Here is a 7,543-nt window from a genome sequence, read left to right as displayed (position 1 = left end):
TCCTGTACGATATTTTATTTCGTCCTGGACGAATAGGACTTAGAAAAATTTTTCGAGCAAGTTCCTATTCGTTCCATATGCTCTATAGGAGATAACTGTCTGATCGTCCAGTATGAACTGGAAATCGTCCTGTACGATCAGTATAAATTTTATATGATCTCCTTATGTGTGTGTATGTTTTTATTCACTCAAAATACAATCACTCCCTTTCAATTTGATTTCTAAGAAAAGTGCAAGCTTCAAATTTTACAAAATATCGCATGCTGAATTTAATTTGAAGTCTTCGTAGTCTGGAGTTCGTTTTTCCTGAAATGTCAGTACACACAAGAGCAAATACAATTCTTCTAAAAAAAGAAATGTTATGAGATAACTACACATTTGAACAATAATGTTTGGAATTATCAAAACTTCATAAGTTGCAAAAATGTAAAGCATACAAATAGCAACTATCTTAACATGTTTGTGCGTGCGTGTTGGAGGAGAAGAGGAGCGACGGGGCCGGTATGGTAGACGACCTGTGCATGGTTCTCTCCAGGGAATGTATGAAATTAACACATAAAGCATCCATTCGATCAAGTGATGCAATTACTTGAGCTACCCAACAGGGTTTCTTCGGCGTCGATCATCGTCGACCGCCCATCTTATTTGGTGTCGATCTTCGTCGTCCGCCCACCTTCTTCGGCTTCGATCGCCGTCGACAGCCCACCTTTTTATGCAATCCATCGTTCTTCACAAGCTCTGGGCTCTGATACCAACTGATGTGGGTTGGATCTTTGGAAGAAGATGATGCTTAAAGGATTTAATTTCAATCCAAGGAACAAAGGTAACACCAAGCTTAAAGCTTCAAAAATAGATAATATTCATCAATATATACCACTCTCTTACATTAGCTAGCTATTTATAAAGCAAAATAGAACTATCTAGAATATTATAGGTATGCTAGTCCTTAAGCCATTAATAGTTATGATGTTCCTACATCATCAATGAAGATCATGGTTGTTATGGGTTGAGAAATTTGTTGCGGTAGAGTGAAAATGTTTAAAATTTAGCACACAAACAGACAATTAAGATGACAAAGAAATATTAGAAATTTTACGTGGAAACCCCTGAAAAGGGAAAAACCACAGGGCCCTGCTCAACTAAAATGGTTCCACTATTGTTTGAATGGGTTACAAAATTTGATCCATCCTTCAACTCGAGGACAATATAAGTGCAATATGTTGACGATCTTGCTAAACTTTGGATGGGTATTATTGAGATCGATTAAATGATAGATGTTGGAAATCTGGCGACAATAGTTAGGAGAGGTATAACGAAGGTTAAAGATCCAACAATGTCCAATGAACGGGCAGAATTTTGGCGATGGCGATGATCGAGAAGAAGTTCAGTGACAACAAACAAATAGGCGGAAGTCTAACGACGGTTGATGGTTGGGAAGAGAACCAGCGGTGGTTGTTGTTTGGGAAGGAAATCGACGACGACCGACGAAAAGGCAGAAGTCTAATGATTGTTGGGGGTAGGGAAGAAATCCGGTGATGGATGGCGAACGAGTGGAATTCTGTTGACAATCGACGATTGGGAAGAAATCTAGCGACGGACGGTGGTTAGGAAGAGGCGGGAAGAGTGCACCCAAATCTTTCCCTTCTTTCCTCCTCATTTATTCTTTTCTCTCCACTTGACTATGTGAAGATTTTGGGGGCCTATTTATTGTTTTTGAGAGTGACTTGGCTAGTAAATATTGAGAATATCAATGGAAAGTTTAGAGTGCTTCATTGGACGGCTCATGTTGATTATCTTGATAATAAAGTGTTTATTGAGCATTTAAGTGCCTTACTGATGTCAAAATTAGTTGATCGTAGGCTCGTTGGATTTGTCTCATCAAGCCACTCGATTAGACAATAAACATGTCAAATTTGGAAGTCATTTGATCATTCAACCGATACTTTGAAGTTTCCAAATACGCTTTGGTCCCCTTGATTTGGGCTTGGATTGGACCGAATTTGGTGTCGTTGGGTTCGTCTCTTTGAGATGCTCAATTTGACTATAAACTTGCCAATATCAGAGCTTGGATTATCTCAAAATTAGTTTTTAGAGCATCTGACTTATATATTATACCGATATTCGTGCCGATCAAAATGAATTTTTGGTGATATATCAATGGCTATCATAGTTCATGGGCCATTCTCCATATTACAAGAAGAACTCTCTACAAGATTAATAGATTTGTTATAATTAATGTACAAAAGCTCTTAAATCAAAACTTTGAACTCTCGAATGAGAGAATCAAGGATATGATTAGGAGAAAATAACTAACGGTGCAAAGATCTCATAAAATCTCTCTTTTTAATGGTGAAAGAAAATTTCAATAATTAATATGACTTAATCTTGTAGAAATATTAAAAATTTCATAAACATCGCATAACACAATCAAGCAATTGTATAACATTTAAATAAATCAAGTTAGTTTTATGTAGTTAGTCACTCTTCCTCATCCCATCAATCTACATTAGGGGTGTCAATTTTTGCACGACCCGAAACACGATTCGAATCCGACCCGAAAAATTCCGGGTTAGGGTCAACCCGGACCCAAAATGAGCCGGGTTCAGGTTCAACAAATCAACCCGTTTTAAAAATCGGGTCGGGTTCGAGTTGACACAGCAACCCGAAATTGACACGAAAACTCCTATTTAACACGGAAACCCGAGATTGACCTGTTTTGACCCGATTTTGACCCGAAAACTAGCAATTTTAAGTCATGTTTGGGTCATTTGTGTCGGGTCGGGTTGACCTGGACCCGAATCGGGTCAGTTTCAGGTCTTGAAACCTTCCCGTTTTTAAAAACGGGTCGGGGTTCGGGTTGACCAGAATAGTGTCGGGTCAATCCAGATTCGACCCGAACCCGACCCGTTGACCCGAATTGATACCCCTACTCTACATGATAGAAACAAATGTATCATTACTGATGATACTCAGTTTAACCTCTTATTGCCCCATGCACAAAATTTTAACAATTCACTCATTTCTCAATATATTTTTGATGTGGAATGAGAAGTTGGACAAATAATTGTGTTGAGTTTCTTATGGTTGTAGGACTCAGCTTCAAACTTACATTTTTTATATTGCTACTAGTATTCATTTATTTAATATTCCAAATATCTCAATGTAATTTGTTTTTAAAGATTTTGAGCGAATTTAAGCTTCATTTTGGGACAATTTTCTTACTCATTTATACAACATAATAATGTCTCAATCAAATAAATCTATAAATCTTAAATAAGTAGCTAACAATTTATAAAATCTATCATACCAAATAATTTTGTTTGAATTTAACATACATAGGATTCACTACAGGGTTGTTTGGTTGAAGGAATGTAGTGTAAAAATAATACTTTGTAGTTATTTGGATGAGTGTAAAAGAAATACATGCATATTTTTTTTGAAGTAAAAAAAAAGCAATGTAAAATACCAAAAAGTAGTTGTCGGTGGCCAATATTAGTGGCGGTGTAGCCAGTGGCGGGTGGCATGCGACGGTGGTGGTTGGCGACGGCTAGCATGCGGTGGTGCTGGTGGTGGTGGTCGATGACAACGGCCTACCAATGGTGGTGGTGGTTTGCCAACATTAGACAATTGATAGTGGGAGCCCGACAATGGTGGTGGCTAGCAGTCGGGGGTCAGGCGATACAGGCTAGAGATGGGTGGAGAGCGGCGATAGTGGCCAGTATTGGGCAGCTGTGGTGGTTGGCGATGACTGATCGATAGTGGCGACTGAGACAAGCAGTGGTGGTCAGCGGTTGGGCTTCGACAATTGTAATGAATTTTCAATATATTTGGAATTTGCCAAAATCCGAGGAATTCTAAATAGATGAAAAATAAAGCACAGGGTAAATTTTAAATGTAGAAAAAATTAACAATGCATTTATTTTACTTCAAATCAAATATCAATATTTTAAAAATTTCTTACATTAGAAATACTTTAGAACTCTTTTACGGGCAACCAAACCGCCCATAAATTCAAATTTACACGATTTACTAAGGGGCTGTTTGGTATGCAGAATTAAGAGTGTAAAGTAATTTATTTACCTGTATTTAATAGATTAGTTCATTTGGTTTGTTTTGAGCGGAACTTTAGTAATTCCTCAGAAGCACCGTGTATTTCGAGCGGCCATTTGCACGACTTCGAAACCCGCTCAAATTGAGCGGGTTCGAAATCCTCTTGGCCGCGATAACCACTCACTCGTCGCACAGCTCGCTGCGTTGAATTCGAAGCTCGCCGGCAAAGGCGAGATGAGTCAGGGAGAAGAGAAACCGCTGCCAGCGATTGGCGTCGACGCGAGCGCTGTGCCGACTCAACCTCGATCTCCATTTCTTCTCTCGCTCGCTCGCCACTTCTCCATCTCCATTTCTTCTGCATTCTGACGATGTATACGACTGCGCTGCTTGCAACGGCGGCGGCATTCAATACCAGAGTTTTGTACTGGTTTATATGGGTGATGGGCTCCGCGGAGGTGAAGGGAAAACGAGCAGTATATCTCAAGATGGGATCGATCACTAAAGACAAAGTCTAGGACAAATATAAACAGTACTGTTCTTTCTTCCGCCGGCCGAAATACACCGTCAAGTCATCGGAAAAGGTACTAGCCTTCCGTCCCAAACCGCTCCCAACGCGACGCCACTCGAGCACATGATGAACTCGTCGTCGATCTCATCAAAGCACGTACCGAGCATCACATCCTAGACGTTGGTTGCGGCGTCGGTGGCCCTATACGGGCCATCGCCGCTAGTTCGGGATCTACCGTCGTTGGCATCACCATCAACGAGTACCAGGTCAGCCGCGACCGATCACATAAACGTAAGGCTGGTCTCGACGGTGAGAGTGATAAAGGCGATGATTTCGCCAACGAGAGTGGGGAATTGAGGAGGCGGGTTGCTTTATTTTCTTTCTCTTGAAGGAGAATTTTTGTAAAACTCAAAGTCTATTTAGATTTTAGTTTTCTTACTCAAGTTCATGTTTGCCATTTCCTCTGTAAAAAAATTGGTTCCTTTGACGATTGCGAATAAGTGCTGCAGATGGAGATGGATATGAAACTAGAACCAAATAATACTTTATTCTGAATATACTAAACCAATCGAGGGGAACAGTTCTCTAGCGTTTATTTTGCAGACAACCAAACAGTCTCAAAGAATTCGGAATACAATAAATTTACTTTACATGCATTTATTTTATACTGCATTTCTTTTTTAGACAACCAAACAGCCCTAAATCCTACCTACGACCACATAACCCCTTAAGGGCCTATCGATTCGTTAAAAGTAAAAGAAATGTGATGATTCTGAAATGTAGGGCATTTTAAATATTTTAGAGTTATTTCGTTTGATGCAAAATAAGTACACTAGATTATTATTTTTATTCAATTCTAGCTAAATAAATACAATGTAAAGCCCAACCAAAATAATTGAAGATACAATATAATAAAAATTACTATTTATACAACTTTATTTTAAATAATTTCTCATATCTTTCCCTTCAAATCAAATACCCTCTCATTTTGGACACACACTCATCAACGGGCTGAATTTGCTAATTGTTGTAATTCTCAAATGTTTTTTTTTTAATAAATACAAAACTACCGTAAAAAAAAGGAGAAAAAGTGACACAAAAATTTAAAATAAAGCATGATAAAGTTGCACAAAAAATGTAGAGGTCGGTGGCCAATATTGGCGGCGTAGCCAGTGGTAGTGGTGGTCGGAGACGGTTATATTGCGGTGGTGGCCGATGGTGGTGGGCGATGACAATGGTCTGCAAATGAGCGATGGCGGTGGTGGTTTGATGGTAGCAGACAGTCGATGGCAGCTGATATGTCACCAAAAAATATAACATCATGCACGAATCTTAAACCAAAATTGAGTTATAAGCTTAAAAAATTAAATCAGAGATCATTTGATTTCTGATTTCAGCATACTTATAGTCGAATTGAACATCTCAGAAAGACAAGCCCAACGACACCAAATTTGACTCAATCCGAGCCCAAATATGTCCAAATCAAAGACCCAAAGCGCATTTGAAAGGTTCAAAACATAATATGAGTTACCAAACGGTTTTCAAATGTGGCATGCTTATAGTCGAATCGAGCGGCTCGACGAGACAAATCCAACGAGCCCAAGATCATTTAATTCTGAAATCGTTAAGGCATCCAATTGACCAATAAACGGTCCATGATCAAGGGGATCAATATCGACCCTACATTCAAACACTCCCATTTTGCCCTTGATCATCTATATATTTACAATTCATGCCACTCTAAAAAAACTATAAATAGCCCCCACTCTTCTCATGAGAGGGGAGAAAATAAGAAGGAAAGGAAGGGAGGAGTTTGGGAGCTCTGTTGCCGCCGACCACCGCCGGAGTTCCTGCCGACCACCGCCGGGGTTCTTGCCGACCACCACCAGGATTCCTCTCAACCATCGCCGGATTTCCTGCAGACCACCGCCGGGGTTCCTGCCGACCACCAATGGAATTCTTCCCGACCACCGCCAGAGTTATTCCCAACCACCGACAGACTTCCACCGATTTGCCGATCGCCGCCGGACTTCGTCCAATTCGCCGATCACTGCCGGACTTCCTCCAGTTCGTCGAACATCGCCAGACTTCTACCACTCCGCCGACCACCATTAGATTTCATCCAGTCAGCTGACCGCCTCCGAATTTCTGCCAGTCCGCCAACCATCGTCGAACTTCTGCCAGTCCGCCGACCATCGCGGGACTTCTGCCAGTCCGCCGACCATCGCCGGACCCTAAACCCTAAACCATCGTAGTACTTCTGCTCATCCGTCGATCATTGTTGGAATTCTTCCCGACCACGGCCGGAGTTCTTTTCGGCCACCGGCGGACATCCGCCAATTTGCTAAACACTGCAAGACTTCCGTCAATCTACCAACTACAGTCCTCCCAACCACTATCATCCGATTACGGTCATCCTGACCTCCGTTGCATGCTGATTACAATCTTTCGGACCTCCGTCGCCCGCCTACTACAGTCCTCCCGACCTTCGTCGCCCGATCCTTTTGACCTCCATCATCTGCCGACAAATGGCCCTTCTGACCCCCGTCACCCATCAACTACAATCCTCTCGACCTCCGTCGCCATACAACGATCATTATAACCTATCGCTCGCCGACTATGGTTTTATCGCCCCAAATAAACATGCAACACTGATTCTTCTAACTTTCATCGTATAATATACTATGCATGATGTATACTTGCCAAGACCTTCCTCTTAAGGAAGGGCCTCATTTGTAATGGGCTGCAAACACTAATGGATTCATTTAGACTGGGCCAGGCCCCGTGGTTTTTCCCCCTTTCAAAGGTTTCCACGTAAAAACTCTGGTGTCTCTTATGAACTTTACACCCTCTTCTTTTTCTGCTTGTGTTCTGGATATTCGTACAAAGCTAAGACATTAATCTTTATATTTCTCTACCGCCGCGAATTTTTCAGGACGCAACAGCAGCAATGAGCAGTGGCGGTGGTCTGCCGATTGTGGGAGC

This window comes from Dendrobium catenatum, unplaced genomic scaffold, assembly GCF_001605985.2.
Source record: "Dendrobium catenatum unplaced genomic scaffold, ASM160598v2 fragScaff_scaffold_841, whole genome shotgun sequence".
In the NCBI taxonomy this organism is placed as follows: Eukaryota; Viridiplantae; Streptophyta; class Magnoliopsida; order Asparagales; family Orchidaceae; genus Dendrobium; species Dendrobium catenatum.
The sequence above is the reverse complement of the archived record's forward strand: the minus strand, read 5'-3'. Positions refer to the sequence as shown.